This window comes from Epinephelus fuscoguttatus, linkage group LG18, assembly GCF_011397635.1.
Source record: "Epinephelus fuscoguttatus linkage group LG18, E.fuscoguttatus.final_Chr_v1".
Taxonomy (NCBI): Eukaryota; Metazoa; Chordata; class Actinopteri; order Perciformes; family Serranidae; genus Epinephelus; species Epinephelus fuscoguttatus.
In genome coordinates, this window is record NC_064769.1 from 20,571,978 (window position 1) to 20,583,840 (window position 11,863).

Below are 11,863 nucleotides of genomic sequence, written 5' to 3' on the forward strand. Positions count from 1 at the left end.
TAGCCTGTGGAATAATCGCAGGTACCAGCCCTGGAAATTAACTTGACTTCTGTCTGACTGCTGAGCATGGCCACTTCCTGTGTCTGTCCTTTCAAATTAAATTCCCACATGGTCCAGTCATATAGGTTTTGATTTATTTTGATAAGGTGCAGCCCCTAATAAAGTTTCATGGTTTTTGTTTTTGGTTGGTTGAGGGGTTTTTTTGTTTTATTTTTTGTTTTTTTTCTGCATCTAAGTGACCAATGAAATCTTGCTGACTGATGTCCTCTCTGGTCGACTAATGTTTGGTCAACTATTAGGGGGCAGCCCTACATGCATACATACGCACTCAGGTACAACTGCTATTTGCTAATGTATTATTAGTCATGAGCTCAAATCTTTTGGTTTAAAGAAACTGGTTTAAAAATGCTAAATGTGTGAAAAATTGTGTCAAAATCAATGACTGCAGATTCAACACTATGTTGACAGCAATAGCACATAAATCCAAATTGAATATTCATGACTTTCAAGACATCAAAACCAACACATCCATCGCTAAAAAAATCAAGTCAAGAGACAGGGAAAATTTAAATTTTGTAGGGCACATGTAAAGCCAGAATTATATATAGTAGGATATATATTATATAATATGCAATGGTTTTTGACAGCATCCTGTGCCCCAAGTATAATTTTATCCATATACAATATATACTGAATGCATAAAACATGCATAAATGTGCAGAAGTGTACCAGGATGCAGGGCTTATTAAAGTATGACGTGCAGAGATAATCTACTCACATACATTTTAAACTGAATATCACACTATTCAGAGGGCTTGTAGTAGTATTTTCTATTTAGTAAATCTGAACAGTCAGTGACAAAGTACTCGTACAGTAGAGGCACATTCATCTCATGGCTGAGATGTTCCAGTTATTTGCAGTATAATGTAAGCTTAACATTTATATAAAAGCCCTCTGCAGATTTGTGAAAGAGAGGCTGTACGAGCATTCGAACCACATAATGGTGGGCATACAGGACATCAGGCCACACCCTTGTAAATCTACAGCACCATCAGGCTGACGGGATAATGCAGCAGCAGTTCTAAATGTCACAATCGCTGTACATCTAATGTTAATGTTACTGGGTTGAGTGCAGGTATGTCACAGTGGTTCCTTTGACAACTACACAAGGCTCCTCAGTGGATTCCTGCGTCTTGGAGCCGCCCATTTCCATAACCACTGTCAGCTGAGACAACACTGCTGTTACCTAACACATAGTGTAGCCTCTACATGCTCAAGTTAAGATTAATGTTAGATAACAGGTGTAATGAAGGTCAGTACAATGTGAGGGTAAAGGACAGGGTCATTAAGCTGACCCTGATTCGGGTGCAAAGTGAGAATACGAACATGCTACTGTTGCATAGAAAATAAGAGAGATATAAGCAGATATTTCCCTCAGAATATACGAACCAATATACAATATGAGATACTTCAAATATATCCAAAAGCCTGAAGTATGTCAGGCAGAAAATATGCTTCTAATACACTTACTAGCAAAACATATGCCACCCTTTATGCTCCAAGTACACACAAGACAACACATTTCAATCTACCAAAAAACTATTAACAGAGCAAACAAGTATTACACAGACTAATCTCAAGGGAAATGTGTACATAAAAAGAAAATGTCTTCCATCTGTTCGCTGGGTTCTGTACAGAAATGAAGACAACAGATTTTTCGATAAAGAACATAAACTTAACCACATCCTTGCCTCACACTTTCGCAAGGTACCTTGGGGCCTAACCTTTGACAAAAAGGAAAACTGAGCAGCTGGGAAGCATGACCTATGTCTTGTGTATTGATTTAAACTTTCCATGAAGAAACAGATCAGAAATTCTGAATTCATTTGCAGTAAAAATATTGTACAGCGATTACATTGATTGCTACTTAACAGCTCTTCTACAGTAATGTTGTAAAGTTCTGCACTGTTAAGGGGGAGTTGTCATTTTATAAATCAGTCTTTACTGCCTTAACAGTGGAGGTCATTTTCCTCTAGCGTGAGTGATATTTACTCCTTGACTCAAAGAAAATGCTGACATCTGATTAAGAGGCCTTCCTGTCTTCATGTAAGCAGAGCAGAGATGTCTATGACCTCTTTTAGCTTGGCTCTAACGCAACTGAGTCAGTAAGTACAATGTATTCTTTCTAATATGTCTGCATGAAAAATAGCTAATTAAGTTATGTGAAATAAACCTTTGTGCGATGAAAAAAATCATTCAGCACAACAAAGTCACTGATTCAACTTTCTGGAACAGAGATGACTCATCAATTTTAGATCAAGTGCAGTTCTGACTCTTGTGTCTCTAAGTCTAGAGCCACAGTAGCAGAGTGAGCATGTTTAAGTAGAGACTCCATGAGTTATGTATTATCTACTGGAAAACAACACAACAGGGATCAAAGCTGGGGTTGGCAGAAATCTGGAAAAAGGCCACAAAAACAATGACAACAACAACAAGAATCGGCCTAATTTAAAATTACACCCTCCCCCTGCAGCTCTTCCCTGTCCTCTTTCTGTCTTTGGCCCCTCCCACAACGAGACCACAGGCATGAGCTTCATACAGTAACCCAGTGTCTTACTTAGTAGTACAGTTGCACGCAGCACATTCACTTAAACCTGCCCTGTTCTCTCTATTCATCAGATCACAAATAAAACAAGAATTAGCTAGCTAACCACCTCACAGTCCCTCCGCCTCACTCCCTGCTGCTGTGGGCTGCTTTTCTGGGAGGAGGTTGGGTAGAAGCTTGGGAGATGGATCTTCAGGCTGTAGCGGCTCTACTTTGGCCAACGCAAACTCCCCTGAGTAGTCGAAGCTGTTGGTCCGGCAGAGCTGCGGATTACACTGGCTGGATTCGGGTGGCTGCAGCCTCTAACTAAAGGCCTGAACATACTCGGGTGGAACGTATGCGGAACAGACTCCGCGGAGGTCTGCGCGGACTCAAAGCAGACGTCCGCAAGCCCTGTGCGCGCAAAGCTCAGATTTTATGACCACATGGACTCCGCTTCGCGCACCAGTGACTGCTTGGCATGTATTTTTCACATCGCAGGATTTTTCACGGACATTTTTATAGGAAACTACAATGCAGAAGTGCGCTCGACTATGAAAGCCAGAATGACTGCGGACATTCCTTGTGGAGTCCGTTCTGCATACGTTCCGCTCGAGTATGTTTGGGCCTTAAGGGTCAGTCTCCACAGCTGCTGCCTGCTTTCCCGCTAAAATGTTCTGTAGTGGTGGGGATTGAGGCGGACAGCACACTGTGATACACTATCCCCCTGCAGCTCTTTCTGCTCCCCTCTCTGTCCTTAGCCCCTCCCACCAGACGACCACAGGCATAAGCTTCATACAGTAACCCAGTGTTTTCCATACATTGATTTATTTAATCTTACTTCATTGTATAGTTGCACGCAGCACATTCGCTCAGCTCCTTCTTGCCCTGCTTTCTCTGTTTATCAGACCACAAATAAGACAAGAATTAGCTAGCTAGCCACCTCACGGTCCCCCTGCCTAGCTCCCCGCCACTGTGGACTGCTTTTCTGGAAGGAGAATAGGTAGACGCTTGGGAGACAAAGCTTCAATTGGCGGCTGTAGCAGCTCAAATTTGGCCAATGCAAACTCCCCTGTAACGACAGCCAAAAAACTTTGCTGATCCGGCGGGTAGTCGGGGCTGTTGGTCCTGCTGAGCTGAATTTGTGCTGGTTGGATTCGGGTTGCTACAGGCTCTAACCAAAAGCCAGTTTCCACAGCTGCTGCCTGCTTTCCTCCCGCCAAAATGCTCTGTAGTGGTGGGGAGTGAGGCAGAGGACACACTGTCATTCAAGGCTCTAGCTAACATTAGCTACATAAACATGAACAGCTGTTAGCTTCTGGCTTTGGGTTTCAGCAGAAACCTAAACTTTCAGGTTGCTTTGCAGTGGAAGTACATGCACATGCATGTGCAATTGTAGAACAGACAATAGAAATGACCTCTCTCTGAAATGACCTGTGATTGGCCAAAGTCTACCATAACGGGCTAGGTTTAATAAAGGCTAAAAACAGAGCCAAGAGGAGGTGCAGAAGTCTAGTTTTCACTCAGACCACTTGAATTACAATACACTCAAAGTCTGTTACGGGATCTTTGCCCAATGATGCCAAAATTAAACTGCCTACCCCAGCTTAAAGGAAGCCGATTGGAATCCCTAAAGGTGGTTAAATTCAGTTGGTTTTACAACTTCCGTATTTTGAGACATTCATCCATTTTTATGTGCATGCATATGCATGTTGATCGCTGATTAATAAAAATCAGTCATACTAACAAAAGACCGCTGCTTTGAAGATTCCTCATTAGATGAAAAAGGTGTCGTTTTTATCATGGTTGGCTTCTGTTCAGTGATCATATCAGCGATCTAAACCTTCACAACTTCATACAATCTCACATGAGCAGAAAACAAACTTCGTCCGAGCAGATCGACGGCAGTTCAGTTTCAATGCACCAGCTCACACAAGACAGAAAATACACCATAATAATTACAGTACAACATTTACCCATCAGCCCATTCCCTGATGCATTTTCCCTGTCCCATCCCTGTCTTCATAATGAATCGGTTGCTGTGGTTACTGTTGCTTAGCAACAGGCCAGTCAAATGCTCCTAATCCTGCACTGTTGACAGTGAGCTGTGACTAGGGAAGGCAGGATGAGAAGGGGAGAGGAGGGAAGACGAAGGGAGGGGGGGTGGTGTACAACAAACAGCAGCACTGGAGAGAATAGATAGGAGGTGTATATGTGCATGCGTGTATTGTGTGCCCGTGCGAGTGTTTGTGGCTACATTATTATGAATGTGTAGTGCAGGTTTATATGCAACGGCTGAGGCTGAGCAACTGCAGTGAATTCTGTGCATATGTGAGATGAAAACGAAAAGCCTAGATGTGAGGTTAACCGTTGTTTAAGCTTGTGTTAGCCAAACATCAAGGCAGACACCGACTGCAGTGTCAGCTCCATTTCTATTGTCTCAATTATTATTTTATTAATCTCTCAAACAGGAATTAATTACCTGTCACATGAAAGACGACTCGAAGTTAATTACTGGTGTTTCATGTCTTTATGTCAAAGTTTGTCATGTGCACTTTCCTTTCAAGCCACAGTAAAGACGACATATGAACTGATCTGAATGTAAAACGACAGTTTCCCAGATCGGAGACATTAAATCACATGACGTCCTTTCAGAAACACAGAGGAAGGTGTCAGACTGGTGTCTCAAAATGTATTCAGGAATATTCTCCCGCACTCAGCTGCAGCATTTTAACCGCCTAATGGGTTACCAAAGGCATTACTATCATGTAATTGAATTGCTTCATATGACATAATGGTGTTTTGAAAAGGAGCTTTCCAGGAAACGGAATGAGACTGTCCAAGGACACACCAAGAGAAAAAAACATGTCCTGCTTTTTTGCCAATATTTTCCTGACCAGGTTACACATGCTTACATAGGTTTCATTGTATCCCTTGTACTATTATTGTGTGCTGGCCAGATTCAGTTCATCTAAAATCTTATTGAAATGCTGTACAATGACCTCCAATCTGAAGAATCACTGTTTTGCATTACTACCCATGTTAAAAGTGGTATAAAAGCAACTACAGGGTTCTTTTATTTTGTGCTGATTTGGCAGCCCCTGTGGACAAAAGCAGTAGTGTTTCCATGTGAACCACCGCCTCGTGCTGTAAAGATCATGAATTTGCTAGCATGTGCATGTGTTTTGAAAGCGAGTGAAAGAAAAACTCAACTTAATTTCAATACTGATTTTCTTTTTTTAACACAGCTGTTTGCAGGATGCATAGAGACAGAGCACAATTAGTTCCCGCCCACAATGGAGAGGAAACAATTCATCACTCTCCACTGACTTTGTATTAGGACTGAACGATATGGAGAAAATTTCATATCTCGATATTTATGCCAGATATCTCGATACCGATACGATACGATATGACTATGGGTTCAGTGAAAACTAAGCATTCTTTATAAAAAAAAAAAATTAAAAAAAAGAGTCCGAACCATTTTCTGGAAGCCCTCTTTAGTGACTGAATACATGGGAATCATGTGTAGCAATATGGTACATTATAGTGTTTGTAATGTCTTTGTACCTGCTGGACGTCGATTGGTATGGCATTATGCTACTGAATGCATCGGCAATCCAACCTTGCTTGGGCTTGACACAGGAGGCCCCAGATGTCCCTGCCGTGTCTTTTATTGCAAGGCACTGTTCATACAGTACTCGTTAGTGTTGTCACAGTACCAAAATTGGGACCCACAGTACGATACCAGTGAAAGTATCACAGTTCTGAGTAGTATCACGAGACCACAGCAAAAATGAGGCAGATGTGCCTTTTGTCATTTATAAAAAGATAAATCACGTTTCTATAATACATCAATGATATTTCAATGGAATAAATTATTTATTGACTTATTCATACTTCAAAAACAGCATCAATAAGTGATTAACATAGGGGGGATCAAAATAAAATAAATAAATAAAATAAAAATCAACCAGCCACCCTCCTCCCCTGACAAGTAAAGAACAGTCCCTAAAGTGTGGTGAGGTTTGTGGAAATGTGAACGGCTTGTTTCTCCTCTGACACGTCACATACCTGTGTGCCGCCACGGCTCGGCTGTTCAGGTACTACTGGGCAGTCATGACACCAACTTATTCACCTGGAGCCGGGCTTCTCGGTCGCCGGTAGCCTCGCGTCACCATGCTCTTCACGTACGGTAAAACGCCGGTAAACCACGTTATCTTGCGGCGGCCATAGCGCTCTGCCATATTCCCGTCTGTGACCCCCGTTCAACCCACAACCGGTAGGTTTCGCCTTTCGTTTCTGCTGCTGGTTGAAATCTGTACTCACACAGCATGCTGAATGATTTATTTTGCTTGAACAAAACTATTTTTAGTCGCAAATGTGTTGTGTGTACTAGCAAGTTGCTAGCAGCAGCATGTCTCCCTCGCTCAAGTCGATGTTTGTGATTGGCTGGCTTTGCTGTCGATCCAAGGCAAGCAGGAAATGAGGTTTGTGATTGGCTGGCCTTAGCTGTACATTTAGGGCAAGCGTAAAAAGGATGTTTGTGATTGGCTGAGCTGTACATGCAGGTCAAGATGGGGAAACTCATGGGGAAATTATATCGTCAATATCGTTGCCTTTTGGGATATTAATATCTTGCATGTTCATATCTCGGTATAGATACGATAACGATATATCGTTCAGCCCTACTTTGTATTGCATAAAGGTGCCTCATTGTCACTTTTATCTGCTAGCAAACAACAGAAAAATGCCTAAAAGCTGCTGCGTGGTGGGATACATTACCAACAGAAACCAGAACTAAGTTTTTAAAAACTGGGCCTTCAAGCAGTAAGACATGAGGCCTCAGTGGGAAGAATGGAGAAACAATGGGATCCTGACACTCATCATCCTCTCTACAGCAACCATTTTGTTAATTTGGCCAGACAACCTGTGGAGGTTGAAGCTGATCAAGCAAGCTCCGATTTTTGTTAGGTTAAATGTTGATGTTACCAGATGATTTGATCAAATGTAAATATAAAAGTAGACCAACAATACTGACTTTGTCAATACAACTTTTCCTCTCCACATAGGGTGCTAAAATAATCCTCCGACACGCTGTAATCTGATGTTTTTAGCAAACTAAAGGCATTTTGTTAGCGTTATAGCCCTTGGTTGCATTTTGTGGCGCCAACTGCCATGTGGTCGTGGTTTTCAGACTATGACGCATTGCACTCTGTCTCTATAATGATGAGTTAATGTATCTATTTGTAGCTATGTAAGATTATTGACTGTAATATGACGAGGGTGAGACAATGCAAATGTTGTTTTAGCCACCAACATAGATTCATATAGAGATGTAAAACCTTTTCAATGTATTTTATTAAAAAAAAAGAAGAAGGGCAATTTAGGATCGGTTTTGAATCCTTTCAAATCCCGCAATTCACTCCATCGGTTGAAGGACCAACCATTGCAGGCAATACTCTTTTACTCCAATTATGAACATGTTTACCGTCAGATGGACATGTTCATATCATAAACAAACAAATGTACGACATTGTCATTTAGCGGTGTTTTACTGATATTAAAAAATGTGACTGATGAGAATCTAGTGCAAGAATAATATATTATGTACAACTGTAACGTGTGTATGTTTGTTTGTGAAATCTAAACCCAGCAGTGTTGCTGCCCACAGTAACAGAGACATTAGTAATTAAACGGAGAGGGAAAACAGAGAGGGAGAAGCCTGAATAATGCAATTTTCAGGTACAGCTGAGAAAAAACACAGTGACGGAGAAAATCGTCTCGGTAGATAAGAGTAAATCATCCCTTCTTGAAAGACAGTGACATTTAAAATGAACCTTAATGAATTACGCCGCGGTGGCTGCACACTTAAGTGATTTGTATTTATGGGAAACATAGCAATGACACTGGGTTGAACTTCCTCATTAATACTTAAGCTTAATTAAGGCCTGTGCCTCTGGACTACTCTGACAGGGGGAGGTGAGGGTAGAAGCTGTGTGTGTGGGTATGTATCAGTGGGTGTTCGAAGCAAAGGAAGGGGGTCTGCATGCTTTAGTGCTCCTGGATGTTGCTCCCCCACCTCCAACTCCCCCATTAAGAAACTCTTACTGTACAAGCGCTGTGGTGGCCCAGTGAAGAGACCAGAGACTCCCTGGGCTCAGCTGGCTGTCTCCTGCCATACTCTCTTAGCAGCTGGGCTCTTGTTTTCACACCCTGGAAAGAGGAGGAGTGAGGTCAGAAAGTCTGACATGACTGTGTAATGTACAATGTTAAGGGGCCAGACTAAGTCCCCGAAGACACATACTTATACAGAAAGGAGAGCTTATGTTTTCAGTCTGGGGTTAACAACATGAGAGAACAGAGCAGAGAGAAATATGTATTGTATGGAGGAAGGAAGAGCAGTTTTCAACTTTTGGTGCAGCACTGGTTGTTACATTCTCATTACATTTTTTATGCAATTTGTATTAAACAAAACCTGTTCACATCCTCTCTGCTGCAATTTCTCCAATAAATTCTATTATTCATTCATTAATTATCCACAGCTGCGTATCCTGTTCATGGTCGCAGGGGATGGAGGGTTCAAACCCAGAACCCTCTTGCTGTGAGGTGACAGTGCTAACCACTGCACCACCATGCCGCCCTTCTCTTATTTTCTGTCACTAGAAAGAATAAGAGAACTCCACTCCGGATGAAATAAATATTCTTTACCATCCAAATGTGCTCTTGAATGATAAATCCCACTTGATTATAAAATGGGGGTGTCTGGATACTGTTTGCTGCTGCCATAAATAACACCCCCTCAACAATTTTAAGGGCAGGTGATGTGCCGTGTGCAAATACTCCAGCATATGCCCAAGAATTGGAAAGATGTAGGTGTGAAATCATGGGATTTGACCAGCGTTTTTTGAATAAGTTAAGGCTTCGGAGTATTGCGCAAATCTACAAGCGGTGCACTCGGCAATCTTAAATGGCTCACGCAGATCAAGTAGATCTGTACAATAATGACTTTAGTTGTTCTTTTATCTCACACGTTAGGATGTTACATACCTTGACATGTTTTGGTGGAAACTTCCGCCTTGTGTCACTTGGTGGTGGTTGTGACGCATCTTTATCAACTGACCTGCCAATATTAGGCAGATCAGACCCTAATATCGGCAGATTGACAGATCAGCTTATAAAGACGCGTCACAACCACCACCAAGGGTTTTTAAAGTCTTAACTAGGATCAATGGACTAATAGTATTTAATAGCCCATGGTTTTAATAACCTAATCATTATAATTACTCTAAAACATACAATTAAAAAGTAATAATAAATTTGATTATATCATGATCAGCAAGAACAAAAACAGTTTGAGGATCGCACACAGATATGTCCGTCAGCAGATAAAAAGTTTTTAAAGAGGCCTTTCAAGCATTTTTAAAGGACAAAGCGCTTTCGGCCGTCCGGCCTTCATCAGTGTGAGTTACAGGACTAGTAGTGCATGCACTGATTTAACAGCTGCAGTGGAGTCTGCAGATCAGCTGTGTTCAATCAACAATCACCTGCAGACCAGCTGATCTGCAGACTCACCTGGTCTGCAGGTGATTGTTGATTGGTGGAGACGAACAAAAATTAGGAAATTTGTCCATAAATCGCCTCCTGCATGAGGCTCACTGTTTACAGTATCTAAGTTCACAGTACATGTGGTTCAATAGATGTCAATTAATCATCAGTATGTTTTTGGAAACCCTTGTTCCTTCTGCAGTTTTCCTTCAGGGATGTATTTATTACTATGTCTGCTGTAAAAAAAAAAAAAAAAAAAAAAGAAAAGAAAAAGAAAAAAGGTTGCAGCATATAAAGGTTACATTCAATTTTGGTTTTCTCCTAAGTGCAGCCTTTTTCATCATTATCCAAAAATAGTGCACTTACAACACTGAATAATCAGGGTTTACCCTGAATCTGTACTATGATTGTCTCATTCTTAGTTCTTCCCCTCTGTGTCTTTTTTCATGCTGCGCAGATCTTGTGATTTGCTCAGAGCACCATGTTGTTTCTGTAACCTTTAAAACAGCAGTCTTCCATCTGACAACCTCCCAGTCACAAGCTGCTGGCCAGTCGCCATATGCCAGCAGCTGCCATGAACAGATCAACTCTTTTTTTTCCATTCTTTTTTCTTATACATTCAATGTCACATGAGCTCAAACTGTACAGGAGCACATGGATGCATACATGCACATACACACAGACACACACCGAGGCATTTTTTCTTCCATACCGAGACCAGCATGTTTTACCATTCAGAAAATTATATGTAAATAATCAAAAGTAATACATGTTTGTAAAGTCCTGTCCTGCATGTAGTGTAATCAAATTTAAAAAAGATAAAATGATTAACAAGTTACATAACATAAAAAATAAATACACTTTCAAGTAATGAGGTTTTCATTTAAATAAAACGTCTTGTATGTCACCAAATGAGGTAACACAGCGGTGATTGAGCCTATGGTTACTGAATGCATTTTCAGTATTACAAATTGGTTGTCTGTAGCAACAATCTTGTGAAAAATCACAAGCAGTGCACAGTCATTCATAATCCGTTCTCACACACACTGAACAGACTGTTCTCATGCACTGTTTGTCCGTAATTCAGCAGAATTTGTACACTACCCATGTAATCAGGAAGGCTGTGATCACATTACCAATGCACTACGGGAGGAAAAATAGAATAAGTATAAAGAGCGAAGGTCAACTCAGTTTCAATCCAAAGTCATCAAAATCCAAGGCTTGGTCAGTGACTTCGGGCATCAGACACCGACGAAAAAAGCTGTCTTTTCACGACGGCATGATAGGCGGCCAGTCACCGTTATTGTTTAATGGCGTCTGGTAGTGTAAGGGGAAAATGCGGCATGACAACAATTAAAGTTAAAGTGGTGAAAGTCCAAGAAGGGCAGGTCAGAAGGGTGGTGACTTTCACCCGGAAGGTCGGTGTTTGCTTCCTGCAAGATCGTTTAGCCAAACTCTGTTCTTTTTTTCTTAAATCCAACCACGTGCTTTAGTTGCCTAAACCTAACCACAAGCGGGTGTTGGCAAAACGTAACCACATAACATATCGACTTTCAGGAAGTCGGTGTTTACTCATGGGAAGTCGGTGTTTGCTTCCCATAAGATTGTAAAGCCAAACCCTGTTTTATTTTCCTAAACCCAACCAAGTGTGTTTGCAAAACGTAACTACGTGTGTTGAAGGAAAATGAACGTCAATTTGTGGTGTTGTACCAACATAATGTGTTTATTTTG

The 11,863-nt window shown here is 41.3% G+C and overlaps 1 protein-coding gene and 1 long non-coding RNA gene across 3 annotated transcripts in view; one reads left to right on the forward strand and one right to left on the reverse strand.

Annotated features, from left to right (window-relative positions):
- The window catches only part of LOC125878572 (uncharacterized), a 65,169-nt gene that overhangs the window by 32,050 nt on the left and 21,256 nt on the right, over nucleotides 1-11,863 (reverse strand). The window contains exon 2 of the long non-coding RNA XR_007447760.1: nucleotides 8,696-8,800. This is a non-coding gene — a long non-coding RNA (uncharacterized LOC125878572). The remainder of the gene's footprint in view (nucleotides 1-8,695; nucleotides 8,801-11,863) is intronic.
- Nucleotides 1-11,863, forward strand: part of gnaz (guanine nucleotide binding protein (G protein), alpha z polypeptide) — a 45,517-nt gene that overhangs the window by 27,720 nt on the left and 5,934 nt on the right. The window lies entirely within an intron of this gene.